Here is a 24538-nt window from a genome sequence, read left to right as displayed (position 1 = left end):
AAGACTCAAAAGAGTCAAAGCAATCCTGAGCAAAAAGAGTAAAGTTGGAGGCACTACAATACCTGACTTCAAACCAGAATACAGAGTCATAGGAACAAAAATAGTTTGGTACTAACAAAATTAAATTAAATTAAAATAAACAAACAAACATGTAGACCAGTGGAATAAAACAGAAGACACAAAGACAAATTCATACAGCTACAGTTTTCTGATTCTCTACAAAGGTGCCAAAACCTTATATTGTAGAAAAAACAGACTCTTTTAACAGTGCTGGAAACACTGGATATTCATATGTAAAAGACTGAAACTAGATACTCATCCTTCATCCCACACAAAAGTCAACTCAAAATGGATCAAAGACACAGAAACTTTGCAATTGCTAAACATAAGGAAAATACTCCAACATATAGAAATAGGCAGAGACTTCTTTAGTAAGACTCCTATAGCTCAGTAAATAATTCAAAGAATCAATAAATGGGATGGTATCAAAATTTATATAAAAAAAATATAAACCTTTTACTAAAGTAGCTGAAAACTGAATAGCAATCCACATGGATGATCTAAGAATGACTGACTACATCATGACAGAAATTCAGATAGAAAGAAAGCAATCCTGGAGGCTCAGGCATAAATTAGGAAGCTATTACAACAATCCAAATCAAATATAAAGATGGCCGACATGAGTGCAGTAACATTGAGAGTAAACATAAGCAGAAAGAGGCAAGAAGCATTTAAGTCTAAAAACTTATTCAGAGATAAAAATCCAAAGTACCTGAGGCTTCAAGAGGAGGTGAGATATAGTGAGGACAAATGGTGATAGTGAGGACAGATGGTGAGAGCTATTAAGGGGAAGGATTTGAGGGGGAAAGATGGTAAGTTTAGTTTGAGGCATGTCTGATTTGATACCTGCAAGACAACCACATGGAAATGTCCTAAAAGCAGCTAACATTCAGGAGAGCTGTGTGAGATAAACCACAGAGAGCATCAACATGCAGCCAGAAATTGAGGCAGTGAGAGATTATGTGACCCAGAGTAAGCACAGGAAGTGAAAAGAGAAGAGTCTCTGAGGCAGGAAGCAAAGGTTAGTGTATATAATGAGATGGGGTCCAGAGGGTGAGGATAGTTATCAAAGACAGAACAACAGGTTGCCAACAGTTAACCTCCACAATTGTGCTCCTCAGACATTCTAAACTGCTAACAAGTAAACCTCCAAGATCCTGCTCTTAGTCACCTATACTGGGAAGAAAGAAAAGACAATGACTTAAAGGGGGTGGAGGAGGTTCTGGGGACTACAAGAAAAGCAAGACCATGCCCTCCCACAAACACCCATCTCTGAGGCCCCAGCTCTTCTGCAGAAGTCTGTCTCTATCCCTTCGTAAGTAAAACTTGATTGCCTCAGTGTTTTCTTCTAACCCAGAGGAACAAAAACTCATTCTTAATCTCCAAAGACTGGTATCACTTATAGAACAGAAACTTCTGGAATGCTCTCAAGTCTTGATGAGAATGAAGAATGACTAAAGGAGCAAGCAAAGGTATCTTTAAGGCACACAGCAAAGAGACTGCATATAACTTGGCCTTAGACACACAGTCCAGTCTCATTCCCAGAAATGTGACCACCATGCCCTCACAAACAAGTTACTGTCATAACTCGAAGTCACCAAATACGCAAAATCATGTTATTCCACCTTTATATTTTATTTTAACTTTTCCCCCTTCCCTCTAGCTGAAATGCTTTCTACATTGTCTCCAACAAATCCCTATTCAACCCTAAAGACCCAACTCAAAATATTTGCTATAGTCTTTCTTCAATTAAGATCTGGCTTCAGAGGAACTTTTTTCTCAATCACCATCACAATGCATTGCATTGCCCTGAGACTAGTCTTTTCTACATCAAGGTTCTTCAGAGGAAGGCATCCTGAGCATTATGACTGCCTCAGCCGAGGCAGCCATTAAATCCTTGATAAACTGAACAAATTTTGTGAATAAGTGGAAAAAAATCATAAGAAATTAACAGCTGCTTTCTCTGAGCCTCTAGTTTTTTATGTTAAAATGACTAGTACCTTCTTCAATATGTTGAAGAGTAAATGGCATAATATACTGGAAGTGTTGTGTCTGGCACACAGAAGTACTTAATAAATTAAATGTAATAAACAGTATTTAAATTAACTTGATAAATTATGTTAGAAAGTTTAAATATATTGGGCTGGGGATGTGGCTCAAGCGGTAGCACGCTCGCCTGGCATGCGTGCGGCCCAGGTTCGATCCTCAGCACCACATACAGACAAAGATGTTGTGTCCGCCAAATACTAAAAAATAAATATTGAAATTCTCTCTCTCTCTCCCTCTCTCTCTCTCCCTCTCTCTTAAAAGAAAAAAGAAAGAAAGAAAGTTTAAATATAATTAAGTAAAATCAAGCCTACAAGAAAATTTGGGACCAAATTATAAAAGACATAAGGATCCTTCCTGCAGCTGAATTTCCAAAATTTACCCAGATAAATCCCAAAATGTTAAGGTCTGTCCTGGTCAGATATCTGTTATGTATACCAAAAATAATTTCTTTGTTCAGAGTCAACCCCACATGTCCTTGACACTTTGTTGTATTCCATTCACTTGGCAGTCTCCCAGTCTTACCACATTTCAGTTTGGACTTAGGCAAATCATTGGAGTGAAACTTTTTCAGATTTTTTAAATGTGTCATTTTAGTGGAGTGAGGATAAGAGAGGGTGGGATATATAAAACAGAAGCAGTAAGAGGAACAAAAGGGAGGGGGAAATGGCCAAGGTAACAAGTACAGGTACTAGGAACCCCCAAACAAAAAGACCTTTCATTCTAGCATTTTAAACTCCAAACATGAGTTACTCAGTAGCCCACTTGATCTCTCCAAAGCAGAACCTTCCAGTCTAAAAGTTCCTCCCAAAAATACAGAGCTCTTTTCCTGCCACATTCTAAAATGTAAAATAATATCCAAATACTATGGGTAATTGAAGAAAGTCTATAAGATAGGACAGAGATCAAGAATAACAAAAGGGAGGGGGAATTCACTAAAGAAGAAAAATAATTTAGAAGGGGAGAAGATCTACAATTACTTTTCTCAAGAGATTCAAGAAGATAAAAGAAAAACAGTATCATCAAAAATACCAATGAAGAGGGTTCCCAGAAATCAAAAAATTTGGAAAAAGTCAAGGAAAGCTTTTAGGAACTTAAAAGAAATAATATGAGAATAAAATGAGACAATCAATTAATTTTTCACTTTAAAATTATTTATGTTATATAAATATTACCTCAACAAATTATCTAAGTGGTTATAATCAGCTAATATAACTTGAAAATCAAAGATTCTCTCTCTCATAGATTAGGCCTGAATGAATCCTGGAGATACACATTATAAAATTGTAAAAACTTGAGAATCTGGAAGAATAAAATTGCTTCAAAGATATAGAACACTCAAAGAAAGAAAAAAAAAATATGAGATAAATTCCTGAACATGTTTTAAAACCAGAAAATTTTGAAGAGTAATTTGGCCATATCTAGATAAATTTTAAATTTATTGAAGTTAATTTTATTGAAGTTAATTTTAAATTTTATTGAAGTTAATTTCCTCTAACATAGCAATTCAAATGTCAGGTAAGCAAGCACTAAATAAAATTTCAAACACAGGAACATTACAAGAAGACATGTGTAAAGATACTATATTACACAATATTATTTCAAATAAACACAAAAATAATAAATAACCTTAATTTTTAATCTGTAAGAAAGTAAATAAATAAAATGTTACAGGTATAAATTCACATACAGTCATGTGTCACAGAATAACAGGGACATTTCTTGAGAAAGATATGTATTTGTTAGGCAATTTTGTCACTCTATAAACATCATAAAGTGTATTTACATAGGTCTAGATATAGCCTACTACAGAGCTAGGCTATATGTGATGTGGATGTGAGTATGTGCATGCATGTGTCTGAATATATATATATATATATATATATATATATATATATATATATATATATATATAATATGTATAATATATAATATATATTATATAGTCTAGTGCTACACACTGAATTATAAAATGCTAAGGCCTTCCCTGACACAGATCCTTGTGAGATCCGAATATTAAAAAATCCTATGGCCACGATAAACAAAACAATACATGATTAATTCAAGCATAAGAGCAAAGGATGCAGTCAAAAAACATAGTAGACACAGGATGCATGAGGCTGCTGCCTGTGTGACACAGCATGCTGTTTTACAGCTAAGTTTTTTAATGAATAAAAGGAGTGCATTCTTAATGACAAACATAGCAAATACATAAACTAGCAACATAATCATTTATTGTCATCAAATATCAGGTATTAGACATAACTGTATGCCTTACACTTTCATAAACTAAAATACATGGTATCTAACAGTACAACAGTACAAAATAGGTTTGTTTACACTAACATCACCACAAACAGATGAGAAACATACTCTCCTATGTTTACAATGCCTATGACATCACTAATTGATAGAAATCTTTAGCTTGATTATATATATATGAAACCACCACCCTACATGTGGTCTCTTTATTAACCAAAATGTTATGTGGTACATGACTGTACTTGACTATTACAGTCATGCTAACAATAAACTACATTAATTCACATAAGAATTACACATAGAGCGGCTAATATATACCAAATACTATTCTAGGTACTTGCTTTACAAATGGATCTACCTATAACAACATGGACAGAAGGTGGATGTTCAGAATACCAATTATATGGAGAGAAGATTTTACATACAGAAAAACAAGTCCTAAATAAGAAGGAAAATGAATGGGGTTGGCACCAGATTTTTTTATGATTAATGCCCACAAGATTATGAAAGAAAATTATTTCCTCTTGTATTTATTTCCATAGTTATCCAAAATATCACTCAGATGTGAAGGCAAAATAACCAGTTTCAGCTGTGGAAAAGCTAAGACATTTACTTTTATCCATTCATTCACAGTAAATTAAATTACATGAGATATAACAAGGAAATGAAATAGGAAAGAAAATGCAACTAGAAAAGGGATCTAACTGCAAAGAGTAATAAATTGAAATTCCAAGAGAGAAGCACACAGCAGGATTCAAAAACAATCACTTTAGGATGAAAAAAGAAAGGAACACTTCAAAGAAGTATCCAAGAGGGAAAAGGCAAAGGGGAAGGTGGAATTCCATATATTTGACTTGTTTTTGTTTTTTCTCAACCTTGCTACACTAGCACTTTGGGTTAGAAAATTTTTTGTTGTAGGGCACTGTGTTAAGCATCCTATGATATCTAGCATCATTTGGGTGCTGTACACACTATATGGCAGTAGCACTTTCCAAACTTAGACAACCAATTTCTCCAAGGGGTATATGCCACCAATTGAGAATGTATCTCTTACAAGAATTGAAGGATACGATAAAACAAGCCATGCAAGAACAAATTAAAAAGGCATTTGGAAACTCATGAAAAAAAACAACGAAAAAGCTGTATAAGAAAATGAAAGTAAGCCAGACATGGTGGCACCTGCCTGTAATCCCAGAGATAGGAAGATTAGCACAAGGATGCCAAGTTCAAGGCTAGCAACAGCCTGTCTCAAAATTAAAAAAAAAAAAAAAAAAATAGAAAGGATTGTGAATGTAGCTCAGTGGTAGAACAACTCTAGGCTCAATCTCCAGTACAGAAAAAAATAAATAAATAAAAGAAATCAGAGCTTATTTACATTATTTCCTATAAAGAAAATTCCCAGTTATAATAACAGAAACACCGTAAGTTGTGACTACATGTCAACCAATTTTAAACATATGGACTATTTAATTATAGTTGCATGACAGACTGAACAAATCATCCACCTGGACACAGTAAAAGTACAAATAAATAGGCAATGCAAATAATGGGATACTAAAAAGTATATAACTTATTAGGAAGAGCAAGTAATAGAATATGACTATATTAAAAATTATAAAATCAAGGCAACCTGATAAAAACATATATTATTTTGAAAAAAGATAAAAACAACCATAAATATTATAAGAGTTTAAAAATCCTTAAGCGTTCAATATAGGAAGTAGAGGGAGAGAGATGGGTACAGCAAGGACTATGGTCCTTCATTATAAACCCTTCCACATCAATTGATTTTTAACTATACGCAAATATTACTTTTTTTAAAGAGAGAGAGAAAGATTGAATTTTTTAACATTTATTTTTTAGTTCTCAGCAGACACAACATCTTTGTTTGTATGTGGTGCTGAGGATCAAACCCAGGCCCCACGCATGCTAGGCGAGAGCGCTACCGCTTGAGCCACATCTCCAGCCCAACAAATATTACTTTGATAGAAATTTTTTTTTTTAAGGAGAGACAGACACACACACACACACACACACACACACACACACACAGAGAAAGAGAGAGAGAGAGAGAGAAAGAATGAATTTTTTAATATTTATTTTTTAGTTTTTGGTGGACACAACATCTTCATTTTATTTTTATGTGGTGCTGAGGATCAAACCCAGCGCCCAGCACATGCCAGGTGAGCACGCTACCACTTGAGCCACATCCCCAGCCCCTTTGATAGAAATTTTAAGTAATTTTTTAAGAAAATCAGCAACTATCTTTTATAAGAAATCATTAATTACATAAGTTAAAACAGAACAGTATTGCCAATCAACATACTGAAATTTTCGATAATCTAATATTGTAAGTGCTATTAGAGAGACATGGATTCAACCTATTCAAAAAATATTTAGGAAAAAAAAAAACACCACAAATATTGAATAGGCAAAACATCTGCAAACACCAAAGCAAAGTTTGACCCAATCAGCAATGGAGAAATATTCTTTTGAACTGGGCAGTGTCCTGTTCTATTTTTGGCAAATTAGTTTGGAAAGTGTAAATAAACTAGAAATGTAGGTACAACCATCAGTTAGGAGACTACTGCTCAAGTTTAAGAGCAAAATAATAAGCAGTGTATAGGCAGACTGTGATGGTGATTTCAGAATGAACAGAAGAGGATGATATCAGGGTGGAGATAATGATAACTAGTTTGGAACAATGATATAAACAAATGTTTACTGTGCCTTAAAATATCATTCTAGGCATTTGATAGTAGTATTTCATTTATTAATAACACTATGAAGAAAGTAGCACTTTATCTTCATTTTATACATGAGAAAATTTAGATTATTAACCTGCCCAAAGTTAGTAAAAAGTAAAATGATACCTGAGAGAAATGGCAAAAAAGAGTGGATAGAGAAAATACTGAATGCTAGTATATTAACCTAGCTCAGAATAATATAGAGCCCCATATATTGACCCAGTAATCATATCCCTTCCCATATCATTAAGGAATTGAGGCAGAATAAAGCAGAGTTCACTGAAGGTAAAAGAAAACTAGAAGGAAATTTTAAATCGCATAATTATATTTATGCCAGATACAAGAAAAAAAATCATGTAGTACTGCAAAGTTCCCTGTAAAAGACATAGGAAACCCCAGTTACCTAAGGTTACTAGGAGCCAGATCACCGTTTCTTATAAAATAGTAGAGAGGGAAAAAAAAAAAAAAAACTTATTGGATCTGTATTTTCATTAGTATAAAAGAATGAATGAATGAATGAATGAATAAATAAATAAATAAATAAATAAATAAATAAATAAATAAATAAGGCAAGCTTGGTTTGTGTTTCATTTAATAAAATGTAGCATTTAATTGTAAAAATGTGCCAAAAGAAATATCCTCTTAGACTTTAATCTTCTGAATTTAGCATTTTGTCAGTTAGAAAAGACTGAAATCTCCTGACAACTTGAAAATTTTTTCTGTCCTCCTATACCTTCCAATCACTTATTAAAACAGTAAACAAAACATGCTTGCACCTATTCCTAGGAGACTATACTTTATATTTTTTATGTTTCTTTCAACAAAACAAATGGCCATTAATTTCTAACTTCTTGTTACATATCTGAAAGAAGGGTTTGCTTCTTGGAAAATTTTATGATTAAAAGAAATTAAAATTATCTTCATTGGAATTCCATACTTCAAAAATTAATATCAAAACCCAAAATTTGCCAGGCATGGTGGTGTACACCCATAGTCCCAGCAGATCAGACTGCAAGTTCAAAGCAAGCCTAAGCAACTTAACAATATACTGTATCAAAATAAAAAATAAAAACTGGCTCAGTGGTGAACTGTTCCTAGGTTCAATCCCTAATACCAAAAATAATAAATAAATAAAATTTAAAAAGCACAAAATTTATGAAAAAAATATATTCTACTACATAAAACAATTTAAACACAAACATTTTTCATAATTATTAATCTACATTTTAATAAGCCACTACACTTGCAATCTTATAAAGTTTTAGTTAATGTAACACATTAATCTGTTGACACCTGTAATGCAACTTACTTTACAAAAGAAAAACTACAAATGAGTAGCACGGAGAAATATCTTTCTAAATATTTTAAAATTCAAATTAAAGTCTGAAAAAAATACTAAAAAGTATGAAGTAGAAATCTAAAGCATAAACTCTCTAGAAGAACCATTAAAAAAAAATGAAGAGGTACACCTAAAAGTCAACAGAGTACATAAAATGGAATACTAAAACACACATGCTTCAACAGAAAAGGAGGCAAGAGTAATAGGATAAATAAAAAAATAATGAAATTAGAAACTAAAACCAGTCATATCAATAATCATATTTGATAATGAATTAAACATTCTAGGCTTTCAACTACAAAAAATAAAAAGTGGGCAAAAAGAATTGAGAGAAGTCCTCTGAGATACTCGAGCCAGTTACCAAAGGCTTAAGGTTCTCTGAAAATAACTGGAAAAATTCCAGGCCTTCAAAGCAGACTAGAGAGAAGCAGCAGGGCCAACTTTCCCTTTAGAATAGTGTTATGAACAGGATGTTTGTGTTTTCCCAAAATTCATATGTTGAAACTCTAATCCCCAATGTGATGGCATTTGTAGATGGAGCCTGTGGGAGGTAATTAGGTCATGATGGTAGAGCCCTCATGAAAGGAACAGAGCCAGTAGACACAGAGAACTTGCTTCTTTTGGTTTTTTGTTTTGTTTTGTGAGGATACAGCAAGGTGTCCATTTACAATCAGGGAAGAGAGACATCACCAGGAACTAAATCTGCAATCACCTTGTCCTTTTATGTCCTGGCTTGCAGCACCACGAGAAATAAATTTCTGTTGTTTAAACAACCTATGGTATTTTTGTTAGAGAAAACCTAATATGTTCTTCAAACTTCTCAAATTCATTGTACTTGTCACATTAAGTTAGCAAAAATTTAGGGCCTAGTTTTCCCAATAATGGCATTTATTATTTATTATTGCCTATTATTGGTTACATTTGTTAAATGTAAGCATGTTTGCTTGTTATTACTATGTTATTTCTAGACCCAATACACCAAAGTGACCTTTGTGGTAGTCCCCTGAACACTGTTATAAAACTGTTAAATCAAGACCTAAATTTATTTTCATAAATTCAATTTCTTTTTACATATATACATGTGTGTGTATACATAATTTTTTTAGTTGTAGTTGGACACAAAATCTTTATTTTATTTATTTATTTTTATGTGGTGCTGAGTGTCCAGCGACCCAGCGGTGAGCGCTATACCACTGAGCCACAACCCCAGCCCCTCATAAGTTCAATTTCTAATAAAAATAATCAGCCTTACACTATTAATTTAAATATGACTATCAAATATATTTACTTATTTAAAACAAACTCTTATATTTTTATTCAGGATTGATATGTTTTAGCAGGCTTTTCAACCATGAATTCATTTTTTTTCCTCTCCTTAAGAAGTACTGGTTTGATTTTTAAAAAGACAAAACAAAACAAAATTGCTTGTTATCTATAGAATCCAAAAGTTGTCTGGATATGATAGAAATGCTTATTTGAAGCCAATAAAGGATTTCTATATGTCCACAGGCATAATGGAAAAGTTCTATTAAAATCAGTAGACCATTTCAAAAACAACTGACCACTCTATATTTGAAAGAAAACCCCTGTTGCTAAGTACTGGCACATTCCTACTAAATAGTAAGGATTTACTGATCTGTGAGGCAACCCATTTCATACCAGCTACTTCAAATAATGATAAGAACAAAGACTGGTTGTTTTGGCAAGTTATTTTTGACAATATTTTTTGTCAAATATTTTTGACAATATTATTGGCAAATACTAGAATAACCAGCATTTACTTGTTTCAATCTTTATTTTTTCTGAGTAATAATGGACTAATATATAGATATTACTAATTACTTAAGGTAGAAATCAGCAACCTTTTTCTCTAAAGAGACATGGGTTAAAATTATAGGCTTTACAGAACATATCATTTTTGTCAGAACTAATCAACTCTACCCCTAAAGCACAAAAGGAGCCACAGACAGTAAGTGTATGAATAGTTCTTGCTGTGTTCCAATAAAACTTCATTTACAAAAACAGACAGCATGCCATATTTGGCTCACTGGTCATATTCTCCCAACTTTACTTAAGTTAAGCTATGCTATATAAGCTATTTGTTCACAAAACCCAGACTCAAAAGATAAGTCCTTCCTCCTGAACAATGAATTTAGTCTTCATAAAATATTGCACACATTTAATTTTTGAGGAAGGCATCCCATTACACCTTAAGTTGAAACCCTTATTAACAAAAATGAAAGACAAATACATAATAACAATGTCACATTTAAACAATATATTACCAGCCTTCAGCTTCTGAGACTTATTAAAATCAAGTCCATAGTAAGAGACTGAATATTGACAGTTTTCCTCTACCAATTTTCTTTCTATTCTTCCTATACAAGTGAAATAATGAATATAAAATATTCTTTCTTCCTGTGCCATTATTTCATGTTTACTTAAGGATTACAAAAAGCCAGCATGGTGGGTGCATGCCTGTAAAACCAGTGGGTTGGGAGGCTGAGGCAGGAGGATTTCGAGTTCAAAGCCAGCCTCAGCAAAAGTGAGACACTGAGCAACTCCGTGAGACCCTCCCCTTTAAATAAAATACAAAATGGGCTGGGGAGGTAGCTCAATGGTCAAGTGCCCCTGAATTCAATCCCCAGCACCAAAAAAAAAAAAAAAAAAAAGATAGAGAGAGATTACAAAAGACTAATGTAAAAATATGATTTAATAGGAGATTCAAAAGCCATAAGATAACCCTCTCAACAGAGGGTATTTTTTCTTTTTTGCATTGAGACAGTGTCTTACTAAATTGCTTAGGGACTTGCTAAGTTGCTGAGGCTAGCCTTGGAACTTGAGATCCTTCTGCCTCAACCTCCCAAGCTATTGAGATTACAGGTGTGAACCACAGCACCTGGCTTATAGAGGGTTTTCTAAAATAAACAGTATCAACTTTTTCCAAAAGTGACACATGATCAGAAATCTATTACCTGCCCAAATTATAATAATTTCGTTAACTGGCAATAATAACCAGACTTGAATTTAAATAGCAAGAACAGTAAGTATCTACTGAGTGTTCAACAAATAAAAAGCAGCATTCTAAGAACTCTGTATTTTGCCATTGAGCCTCATAACTGTACTATGAGGTGTACTACAATTGACACCATTTTATGAATAAGCCAACTTAGGCAGGGAGCATTAAGAAACATGTCCAAGGTTACAGCTGATTAGTGGCAGACCCAGGACTGACCTCAGCTCAGGAGAACTGGACTTCAGAGTCCAGTGCTCTCAACCACCAGCCATTCTGTTCCTCAAGATGTAGATGTAAACCTAACTGAAGATCAGCAATATAGAAGTGCTTTTGTAACTATTCCCTTAGTTTCTAAGTAATACTTCATGATACAGTTTTGTAATAGAATTCTAATTAATTAATTCAATATCAATATTTACCGATTCAAAATAATCTAATTTTTGATCACAAACAGACTGATTAAAGCTCTTGAGCCCATTCCTCTCGCAATGTTGATTTTTTTTTTTTTTTTTTTTTGGTTCTGGGGATGGGACACAGGCTTTACACATGCTAGAAAAGTGCTCTTCCACTGAGCTTTACCCCCAGTCCACAATACCAACTTCTTATTGCCCACTGGTCCATATATATTGGGAACTCAGGCAAAGAGAAAAAAAAAAAACTGGAGGAGGAAGGTACTTGCTAAGCAGGCCATAATAGCAACAAGCAAGTTGAATATGACAAAAACACAAATACTAGCCTATTTTTTCACTTTGAAAGTGCTTGTCTTAGATACATAGATATCTATAATCATACATGTTTCCAGTACTTTTGTTTAAAGAATTAAAGCAATACCAAGAACTAGAAATAGGTTAATATACATACATGAAACTACTATGATAAAGTAAAATACTTTAAAGACCCACCAACAGTCTAACTGAATTTTATTTTCCATGAGAACACAGTGAGACAATAATCCAAATCATGTGAACAAGTTAACCAATATAATGGCACTAATAAATTTAATAATACCAATTTTAAACTAATATTAATTTGTAACAAAATATAAGAAAGTTATTAAATACAGTACATAAAATACTGTACATTATCTCATAACATGACTATTCTTCAATGTGTCACAATAGATATCAGCAATATGATTAAACCAATAAGAACTGCAATAAATAAATAAATAAATAAGACTTGCAATCCCCTTGTACTGTAATTAGTATAGTTAATATAAAATACTGTACATTATCTCATAACCAACATGACTGTTTCTTCAATGTGTCACAGTAGGTATGACCAATATGATTAAACCCATAAGACTTGCAATCCCCTTGTATAAGCAAATACATACTATTACTAATTATGGAATGCCATATAATGTAGGAGAATGAGATTTACAAGGTGAAAAGTCCTTTATAAACATAAAATTATCACTGAAAATAATATTTTTAAAGAATATTAAATAAATCAAAAAGTACAAATAGCCAATAAAAAGGGCCTCATTTGTTAATATCAATTTACTCAAATTCATCATAATTCTAATAGTATCACTGAGTAAAAAATTCAAAATATGTCCAGTAAAACCAGAACTATTTCAGGTGTGAAGCATAGATCAATACCAACTCACAGCTGTGTTACTGCATTATGATGGGATAAGTGCAAACACAGAAGAAAGCATGTAGAAACTTTTAGAGAAATCTGACATGGCCACAGGCTTCATAATTTAACAAGGTATTAAATTCAATCTCATTATCCTATACTTGTTAAATGAAATATTTGTGACATTGTTCTCTTTTTCATGATGTCAAATCAACCATACAAACTCCCATTTTGTTATAAACAAATCTTTCAATTGTGAAATATCAATGTAAAAGAAGTCAATAACTGCCAGAAAAATTAATGAGCACAAAAGCAGGTGTTTTGTGCAGCAAAGAGCAGCCAAAGATATGCTTATCAAGGAAGTTAAATGTTATTTTGGGTGGCTATTTTGCACCAACAAAAATATAAACACAGACATGAAAAGGAGCACTGAAATTTCACAGTACTGGAACAGCCATCATGTTTTTAATATGAGTAAATGAAAAGTTCATTATCAATTTTTAATTATAAAAGAAACACTTAACTCATACATATATGCTTAAAAAAACTCCTGATGAATGTATGACTAATTTAATTAAATGAAGAAGGAAAACGATAGTAAACAAAGGAAATAAGCACATCCAGATGAAATAGTCAAAAAAATTATTAGCAGCAACCAAACTAAGGGAAAGGCACATCCTAATCTTGCTCAATTCCAAAATGTAGCAACCAAAGAAGATTCATATGGAACCTAGAAACTAACCCTACCCCATCCATCTCCAAGAAGCAAAACTGAGAAAAGAAGTCAGTCAACATAGTTCTGGAGAAATCTCATGTGCTGTGGTTTGAATAGAGTTAATCTCCTCTGAAACTTACACTGGAGTTTAATCCTCATTATTAAAGAGGGCGAAACCTTAATCCTACTGTGGTGTTCAGGGATGGGGCCTTTGGGAAGAGACTGATTAGGCAAGGTTCTAATATATGTTTGAATATTGATAGCTTTTTATTTGAAGAGATATACCAGAAGTCATGCATATACATACACACATGTGCTCCTTGTCTCTTGCCATATGATGCTCACCACCACCATGGGATTCTGCCAGTAAGAAGGCCATCACTTCAGATGCAGACATTCAGAACCGTGAGTCAAAATAAATCTTTAATTTAAAACTTACACAGTCTGTGATATTGTGGTATTAGCAACTGAAAATGGACTAATACATCACTGTTATCAATTTAAAGTGAACCATTCTGTAGAAATCAACAGGTAAATGGAGAAAAATTCATGGCAAATCCCTAGAAGTAGAAGCTCTGCATATCAACTTGGGCTCTTAGCACAGGCTAAAGGGTTACCAGCGTTTGCCATTCCACATATGGTGAACTGAGCTGGAATACTGAGAACAAGCCTATTTCATGTGTTCTGTGTCCTAAACAGAAACAATACAGGGTTCTTTCTGGTCTTCATAACTTACAGCTAAGGAAAGAACGACCTATGCTTAGCAGTGTTCTAAGGTAAAACCCTGTGGAATGGAACCCTACATGAGCTTACCAGACAGCAAAGTTCCTAGCTGCCTACTTTTGTGCCTCATCCAAGGTCCTAGCATGAATTATGATCTCATCATCATAACTCCTTTCTAATCAGGGACCTACAGCTATAAGCAATTCTGAAATATAATTTTTTTTTAAAAAAAAGGAAAAAAAATTAAGACTTTGTGGTATATCTTATAAAACATGATATGTGTTAAGGAAACAATCAGGATGTAGGACAAACTACACTAACTTAAACTTCTAAAAATAGTTTCCATTAACATTGCTTTGAAAGAGAATATTTCAAAAACAACAGTTGGTTGTGTCAAGGAAAGAAATTTTATCAACATATTTCAAAATTTACTTCTAATTAAATACAAATACACACTTTTAATAGTGATCATTAGGGCTGGGGATGTGGCTCAAGCGGTAGCGAGCTCGCCTGGCATGCGTGCGGCCCGGGTTTGATCCTCAGCACCACATACCAACAAAGATGTTGTGTCCGCTGAGAACTAAAAAATAAATATTAAAAATTCTCTCTCTCTCTCTCTCTCTCTCTCTTAAAAAAATAGTGATCATTATTCATATTATCATTAGCTATCTCTCTTAGTAATTGGATTCTATCAACAAAGTTGATATGAAAAGACTTAATTCTTTCCTTACAGAGGCTTACAGAATTATAAGGCATCAAAGTTTTTAACCAATTAGAAAAGACTATATATATATATATATATATATATATATATATATATATATATATATATTTTTTACTTCTCTGGATCTAAAAGTGGAATGAACATATTTACAGCAAAAAGAAGAATCACCTCATTAATTTTATCACAAAATCTATCAACTTTCTGCATACTTTAACTTATATTAGTCCCTATATCTCTGTTAAAACAAATCAATTACAAACTCATTATAAAATGTTGACTTAATTTGTTTGGCAAATTTTTCTATGAATACTTATATTTAATGTTTCATATTTAATGTTTCACATTAAATACTTTACAAAATCCATCTTTATTAACTTTCAAACTCTGCATGGTCCCATTTAAGAACTTAGTAAAGTAAAAATGCTTTTTAATTAAGATCTTCACTATTTATGACAGACTGCATTTTGAAAGGCTGCATCTGATTTTTTAAATTTGAATTTTTATATTTAGAGTAATTATTGGGAATATGGGGAAAATTTTTCAAAAACTTTCAGATACTGGGCTGGGGTTGTGCCTTAGAGGCAGAGTGCCTGCTTAGCATGTATAAGGCACTGGGGGTTCAATCCTCAGCACCACATACACACTCACACACACACACTCAATATAAAACTTGAGATCTTTACCTTCACTTTTTTTCCCCCAAGTCTTCCAAACTCAGGGTACATTTTATACTTGCAGCACATCTGAACTAGGACTAGATACATTTTATGTGTTCAACAGTCAAATATAGCTAACATCTACCATACTGGACAGTATAGCCTTAGTTTATCTCATCCTCATGTTCTTTCTATCACTAGTTACAGTCAAATTACTTCAAACATGTATTTCTAGCTTGGTCTTTATTCATACAAAATTAGTATTTCCTATGCCTAGCTGACATCTTATTTTAGATGACTCAAAGGCACCTCGCACTCTAATATCCTATATCAACCCATAACCCACCCACCAAAAACGTAGTCATCTTCTAAAAGTCCCCATCTAACTGAATTGTAATGGATTCCCAATATACATACACATACCTACAAGTCAACTCCTGATACCACCTTTGTCACTCCCATACACAATCCATCAAAAAAATTCTGTCCATTTACCTCATAAATGTCTCTCAAATCAATCACTGTTCTCTAGCAACCATCAATATCTACTCTCAGTTCCATTTTCTTCGGTGCAAGGACACATCAAAACTTAACTATGATGTTATCCCTGCTGACTTTTATTAACTACAGAATTAAACACAAAAACTGAACATGGCCTACAAGGTCCAAGCTACATGATCTAGCACCTAAGTAGTTGTCCATCTCTTTCTTGCCCTATAGCCCCCTGGTCCTTCAGACTTTTGTACTCACCATGCTCCCTATCACATTGTGACCTTTGCAGATGCTGCTCTCCCCTTATTTAATTTTTCTTGGGGAAGCATTCTTAGACCACCATGAAGAGGCCAAATTCCCTTTTCCTAAGGATATCTGGAACAATGTTTCTTCTCTTTATATTTTGTAACAGATGCAATATTTTTGAATATATAATTAATGACTCCCTCCATAGACTACATGGTCTTTATTCATACAAAATTAGTATTTCCTAATGCCTAGCTGACATCTTATTTTAGATAACTCAAAGGCACCTCACACTCTAATATCCTATATCAACCCATAACCCACCTGATTATACTAAATAATTGCCTGCCACAACACAATGTCCAATAATTATTTCCTGAATAGGTGCAATGAGGTATCTGCTCTGCTTTTTCCCCAAAGACACAATATTGAGAAGACATATACAACAAACCTTGCTCATACATCATTAGTACTGGAAAGCTTTCAAGACTTCCCAAATCTGGATTTACTGCTCTCAGATGTGTTACCACAACACCCAACAAGTAAAATACCAGTGTCTAACATGTTTAAATTCTGCCTGCCATGCATCACTACGTTCTAGCAACAAACACAGTGTGCCTTGTATAAAGGAGGCATAAAAAATTACTAAATGTATTTCAATGTACCATTATTGCATTTGATTACATACTTCATATTGACCTACTTTTGTGAAGATATTATATCTTCAGTATAACTATATTGAGATGAGGGTACCTATTTTGTCTCTACTTCAAAGGCTATAAAACTGCAATACATGTGAGAAAACCATATGCACACACAAAGACTCACACCCATTAAGTACAAATGTGAACCTGATAGGAGCTACAGTACTGAGGTACATGTAAGGCTCTATGTCTAGCCCAGGAGCATTATACATTTCTTTCTCTCTCCACCACCAAAGTGTTTCTTTTCGGCTATCAGTATCATTGATTTGACACTCTTATTAATACTTTATATCATTACTACACATTTCTTGCCCCTGCTTCTTTGCTTTTCTTTGTTGTTCTATGGCTTCACAAGAGTTTCCCAAATTTTTACATTAAAAGCTTGCATTGTGAGGAGCACAGTCTACTCCTTCAAAAAATTCTCTGGCTGGGTGCAGTGGCACATGCCTGTAATCCCAGCAACTCCAGAGGCTGAAGCAGGAGGATGGCGAGTTCAAAGCCAATCTCAGCAAAAGTGAGGCGCTAAGACTCTATCTCTAAATAAATTACAAAATAGGACTGGGGATGTGGCTCAGTGGTTGAGTGGGTTGAGTGCCCCTGAGCTCAATCCCCATACACACACTCCCCCGCAACCCCACACAAAAAATTATCTGGAAGTGAAGTATTCTTCAACTACTTCCAGATCATATACCTTTCAAAAAAAAAAAAAACAGAATTTTTAGACTGATATGACTTAACTGTAACGTAAATCAAAATGCCAACATTCTTTTATCAAAAACATAAGCTAAAATAAATTTACATAGTCATATTTTTATGGTTCTTGAAATGTGGCCATTTTTATTTGAGTAAGCAAATATTGCTGTGTGATAATTATTTTCCATCTACTGAGGTAGAAAGGTTTTTTAAAAACCTTCTTTATGCTTGAAGCACAAATACAAGTCTACAAGCAGTTAAAACCAGATTTATAAGTTAATCACCAAAAAATCACTGAAAATAGGACCTTAAAACCTGAACAACTTAATAAAATATTTTTGGCAGTTTACAATATGAATACAAGCAGCAAGGCAATATGTGAGACATCTTGAGACAGAATGTCAACTAGGCAGATAATCTTTGCACATTTTAATTTTGTAAACTTACAAACAAAAGAGATAATTGCAAAGGTTCATTAAAGAAAGAAAATATTTCAAAATAGAAGTATGTTTCCAATAATCTTTCCTGAAAACAAAATAAAAAGCAACTGGTTTCTTCTAGTATCTTTCAGCATCTAAAAGTTGTTATAATGGTTCTGATCCTTTCCAAGTAAGTATACTAAGAGAATGTGGTAATGAAATGCTATTTCGTAATTCCTGATTAATAAAAAAAACTGCATTTAATATATATCCCTGTTAAAAATAAAACTTACATTTGTAATTTGGGAAAGGGAAAGCCCTTTAAGACAAGAGAGCAGTAATTCCTTCATAATCCATACTGCCACTGTGTTCCTTATTTCTTGTATCCCATGATTGATCTCCTTCATAACAATATTTATTTTATTTTTTTTAGTTGTAGACAGACACAATACCTTTATTTTATTTTATTTATTTTTATGCAGTGCTGAGGATCCATTCTAGTGCCTCACAGATCCTAGCAAGTGCTCTACTACAGAGCCATACCCCCAGCCCAGTGCTGCATTTTTATGAAGACTTTTATAAGCTATAATCTTTGTTGATTTTCAAAGATGAAAAGGGAGGTAGATATGAATTTGGGACAGAAGATATCAGCATAGCAGTACACCAGTAACTAAAGGGAGAACACTCAAAGACCTCTGTCTTCTTGATCCCTTTCAACTTTACCTTCTTCACAAAAAGAAAAAACCAAAGTCAAAATCCTGGAGCACTTTGTGATTAAACTTCGAATATTAGTAATCTGAGGTTTCTTTTAAAAAAAATTGTTCAGAATAAAAGGAAAGCACTATTTCTAATGCTATCTTATAGTCTTCACTCAAGACTGCTAAATAAAAAATATACAATATTAGGCCTTACTTTTTCAGATATTTTTAGACTTAAAAAAGTAAACCTAAACAGCAATTAGGTGATCCATTGCCAGGCAAAGGTTTTCTTGATTCTAATTCAAAGAAACAAACAGAAAAGTTAATTTACATTTCACAAAATGCTTTAATCCAATTTTCCCTTTTAAAATGTGTTATTTTTGGTCAATTTAAATTAGAAGTGGTCATCACAGCTCAGTGGAAATTAGAACTGAATATTTATTCTAGATATTTGGGCCCTTAGTACTGCCAATTTCAAATGAGGAAATTACTGATATTCTCTACACTTCAGTTTCCTCATCTTTATACTGAGAGAGTTAAGTTATACAACAGCTTTTCAAAAACAAGAAAGCACTGATTAGATCCTTGACACATTTCTAGAATAGAAGAAAAAATATTTTCAAAATGTTTATATACCTAATTGCTGTTAGTAGAAATACACAATAGCCCCTAAAGAGGAATGAAGAAAACTAAAGGCAAAAGTAGTACTATTACCTAGACAAATACTAAGTAAAACATTTCCCTTCTGTAAAGTTATTCTATGCATGTAATTAAGCATTATAAAGGACCAAGCTACCATTTAATGAATTATTTAAACATAAGCACCACACTGCAAAAGTCCTGGAAACTTAAGTTCAATTCAGCAAAATCTAATACTTGTGTGCTACCAGCCATTAATGGAAAAACAAAGCAAATAAAAAATTATTGCAAAGTATGCCAGGGTGGCTAATTTTTAAGTTATATTTTTAAATAACAATTTGTGTAGAGATTATACTGAATATTAGAGACCTAAAAGGAAAATAATTACTTAAAACTAAAAATAACAGTAAACTTGAATGATAGGTTAGACTTCTACCTCCCCCTAAATCTCACATTTTGAGAAGCATAAGCTTTTAAACACTAAATATTTCCCTAGGCTATTATCTTAAGTGACACTGATTAGATAGATTTACTAATAGTGAAGATATTTTAGCATTTTTAAGTCCTACAATAAACACATACTATTAAAACATGTTGGCTTTCTTTTTTATAACAATAACAGAGAACCTCAAGAAGAAACTCAGCATGTAAGAACTGGAATGAGCTGGTCAAAGCTGTTCTCTGTCCAAAATTTCCCTTCCAGTATTCTCTGCCTAAACCTTTGAGATTTTGTATTTTAACACAGTAAGTCTCTAAATAAAGGCCTAGTATAAGCCATCTTAAAGCCTAAGAGACCTTCATGTCTTTTTCCACACATGCCTTGACTAATGTTTAATATCCACCAAGAATTACACAAAACTCACAAACTCCTAGATAGTCTTAGTCCTCCAGATTACTACTACCTTTATCAGTCACTGCCATTCAGAAGTAGCCCAAACTGGTGGAAAAATATATATATATAAAGTTAACTTGCAATACTGTGTGGCAAATGCTACAGTATAACACTGCTGGAGATTTATAAGATATAATAAAACAAGAAAAGACTCTGAAGAGTGGACAGAGGTCCAACCCGGGAATTCTGAAAGCCAGGGGTATTCCAAGGTCAACTCTATCAGACTTTATTGAGAACTCCTTGTCATTGCAGCTACACAGAAAAATAAGGCATGATTCTCTGCCCTAAAGGAGCTTAGCAGTCCAAAGAAAAAAAATCTTTGGAATCTAATAAAGAAACTAACCTTTCTAGAGGAGGTGGGGTTATTTTCGAAAGCAGCAAACGACTTGAGTTTGTAAATAAAATTATATTGCTAGTTAGACTTGGTCTAATCAGGAATGGGGAAAAACTCAAATAGTGATCCCAGATTATTCAATACTACTTTATGAGGTAAAGAAACTGGGAAAGATTCCAGATAAAAGAACAAAAAAAAAAAATGAATGAGTTTGACTTTACACTTTGGTGTGCCAATGGTGTTCTGCAGAAAAGGGAAAAAAAGAAAGAAAGAAAGCCGTAGTAAAAAATATAATAATAATAATGCAAAAGGGTTAAAGCACCAGTTTTGGAATCAGACTCTATAGTTCACTTTTGAATCTCACCATTTTCTAGACGTGTCATTAGGGAGTTCCTCAAGGACTCTTTCCCTCAGTCACTGCACCAGTGAAAGGGGCTGAACAACAGTGCCTGTAAAGCCACAGGCAGTATCTCCAAAACACAGGTGTGATTATCACTCTACTAATCAAAAATTTTCAAAACCAGATATCTTTTAAGAACTGGCAGTTTCTGTGGGCTACCTTCTTCCTTTGGGGTCTTAGATCCTAACTGAAAACCCTCCTACTAACAAGAACCATGATCCATATCCATTTTACAAAACAATAAGCATTTTCTATGTCTAGAAAGTCTTATCATGCTTCAAAGTCCACTTCTCTAGAAAATTAACTCCCTTCAATTCCACAGCACACTTTGTCTCTTCTCTATAGTTTACCACACTATTTGTGTTTGATCTTTCAATGCCTCCCTCTCCCTTTCCACTAAGGTAGTTATTTCTGAGAGCCTAGGCAAATCCCTTTCATCCCCTACGCTACCGTCAGTCCAGGTTGCGCCTATGCAAAGCTGGGGAAAGCGTGACTGAAGGTAAAGTGGATGTTTACAACGATAATGGACGCAGACTCAGAAAATACTTAATTTCGTATATTTTTTAATTGCCTTCGGATCCTAAAATCTTGACAGGAAACGTGTCTGAAAATCAGAACAGCGCCATTCCTTCAAGAAAAGTTCTGCGGAGCACCCCCCCCCCCCCCCGCGAGTTGATAATGCGGTCATCCTTAGCTTCTGAAGTTGTGTGTATGCCATGGAAGGCAGCTTCACAATGGCCCGGGCTCTGCTTTCAAATAAGGGCAAAGAAGAGGTGGCGGGCAGCGGCGCGTGCTGTGCGCCGGTACCCCACAACTTCCCGCGACCCCGCAGGCTCTAGCCGCTCCAGCCGCTCTCGCTCACTCCGCCGCGCTCGGCTCCGCAGCACTCGCCTCCCCGCGTCCCGCCGCGACACCCACGGGTGGCGGTGCGGACGGCGCTGCAGGTCCTTCTGGGCGACGAGGCTCGGGCCTGGGCCGCCATTCGCCCGGCCCGTTCAGCCCGTAGTCCCCCGCCTCTCCACGGGCCCGCCGCCCGGGGCCGAGGCCGCCGCCAGAGGGGAGCAGGGACTTGCTCGGCTCCGCGTGGCGGCGGGGGCGGAGCCGGCCCGGAGAAGCCGGCCCGGAGGACCCGGGGAGAGGCCGGGGGCGGGCAGCGGCCTCCGCCTACCCCTACACGCACCCCGCCGACCCTAACCCCAACCCTCGTTGGGGCCCCGGCCCGCGCCCGTGGCCCGGCGGGACTCAGTACTTACCAACCAGCCTGGGACAACGCCGCGCTGGGGACCTCGGCCATGGTAGCTGCTTAGGCCGGTGGCGGTGGGGGGCGGAGGTGGGGGTGGGGGAGGCCTCTTACTTGAGACCAAAAAAAAAAAAAAAAAAAGAAAGAAAGAAAGAAAAAAAAAAAAAAAGAAAAAAAAAAAAACACTCCTCTGGTCGGCTCTACAATTGAGCATGCTCAGTGCGGCCCGCACTTCCGCGTGCGGTTCCGCTCGCCGCGTTTTCCAAGCGGCCGTAGGGGCAGGCCTGTTGTGGCTGGTAGGCTGCGGGTGCCTGGGTGGTGATGAGTCAAACACGGTCTGGGGTATTGGGAATCGGAAGACACTTGACTCAAAAGGACGGAAGGCTTTTCTTCTCTTCGGAAGGCTTTGTTTTATCACTTTTCTGAGTTGAACACCTTAATGCTAGGTTCTTGGGTGAAAAGGTTCTTTGTAGAGCAGAATGTAAGTTTCCCTTTTCCAGCGCTGATAGTCCGGCAACTCCGGGCAAGAGAGCTTTAGAGGGTCAGTAGCAGGGCAGAGCTTTCAGAACAATGCTAATGCCACATTTTGTGCAGTAAAACTCAAGGGGTTCCCAGCACACACACACACACACACCCCAGCATCATCCCACCTTGCCTTCCTCTCTGCAGGAACTCAAACAAAAATGCAGCCTTGGTGTTTTTGAGTCCCTACAGGATTACTCAGGTCTAATACCATAATGAAACTAAATAGTCTACCTAAGAAAACCTGCACTTAGGAAACAGGAAAATCAGGCAGTTGTATGTCAATCCTTGGTTTTCCTGTCCTCCTCCCTCTGGGCTCCTTTGCGTGTGGGGGCGGGGCTGCAACCTTGACAACTAATATCACTAGGCCCATCCCACAGCAGATTTATCTGTGTCCTTCACCAGAGATCTGGAGAGCTGAAGCCCAGATGGGATCCCGGAGTGGGCATGCGCGGCGACGCGGAGCGGCAGGTAAGACGTGCCAGTGAAATTGGGCGGTGGGTTCTTTCCAGGGCCAATCAGGAAAGAGCAGGCAGAAAGGAACGCAGGATGCGCAGACGCTTGATAGAAGTTTGCCCAGCTTCCAGGTCTTTTCGTCCCTTCAGCTTTCAGGGGGAACATGTCGGTTGTTGAGTGGCCTTGTTCCCAGCCTCCAAGTCCGGAGAACAGAGAACTTAAACTCCAAAACCACCGCTCGCTGTGGCTCAAGACTTGGAGCAGAGACTTTGGCACTAGGCAGAACTGCTCTTGCAGAGAAAATTGTTAAGTTACCGAAGGAAGGGAGACAACTACTCTTAAGTAGAGTTAAAATTTCTCACTACAAATGTTTCTCGTTTTAACTGAGTTGTCCGTTTGACTTTTCCAAAAGTCATAGTTCTAAAATTACGATGCTTTTTTAAAATCAAATGCTATGAAATTTGCTTCCAAGTAGTTGGTTTTGATAATGGAATAAGTTTTAAAGCACTTTTAGAATCAGAAGTAACTGTATTTCCTACAGTTTGCAATAGTGTACAGTGTTTAGGTCATACATACGCTGCAAGTATATTTTAGTGTGTAGGCACTAGTCATTGTATCCAGGAGGACAGGGTAAAGATAACATTTTAAAAGTAAATGGTATGACTCCAAATTAATTTCCCAATTTTTTTGTTTTGTTTACTTTTTTGTTCGTTTATTTATTTTGTGTTAAGTTTGGTATTGAGGTTTGAACCTAGGGGCACTTTACCATGAGTTACCTTCCAAGTTCTTTTTGAGACAGATCTAGAGGCTGGCCTTCAACTTGGAACCCGCCTGCTTTAGCTTCCAGATTATAGGCCTGCACAATCACCCATATCTGTATTGTTTTTTAAATAGATATTCTTTTCACAGTTATTTACATTTTGCGATTAGT

General features: G+C 35.4%; 1 pseudogene; it reads right to left on the bottom strand.

The window, feature by feature from the left end:
- Positions 1–22710, bottom strand: part of LOC144251071 (tudor domain-containing protein 3-like) — a 125881-nt pseudogene extending 103171 nt beyond the window's left edge.
- Between the last annotated feature and the right edge of the window lie 1828 nt (positions 22711–24538).

Source organism: Urocitellus parryii, chromosome Y (genome assembly GCF_045843805.1).
Source record: "Urocitellus parryii isolate mUroPar1 chromosome Y, mUroPar1.hap1, whole genome shotgun sequence".
NCBI classification, from domain to species: domain Eukaryota; kingdom Metazoa; phylum Chordata; class Mammalia; order Rodentia; family Sciuridae; genus Urocitellus; species Urocitellus parryii.
Note: the sequence above shows the minus strand (reverse complement) of the source record. Positions and strands in the feature narration are given on the sequence as shown.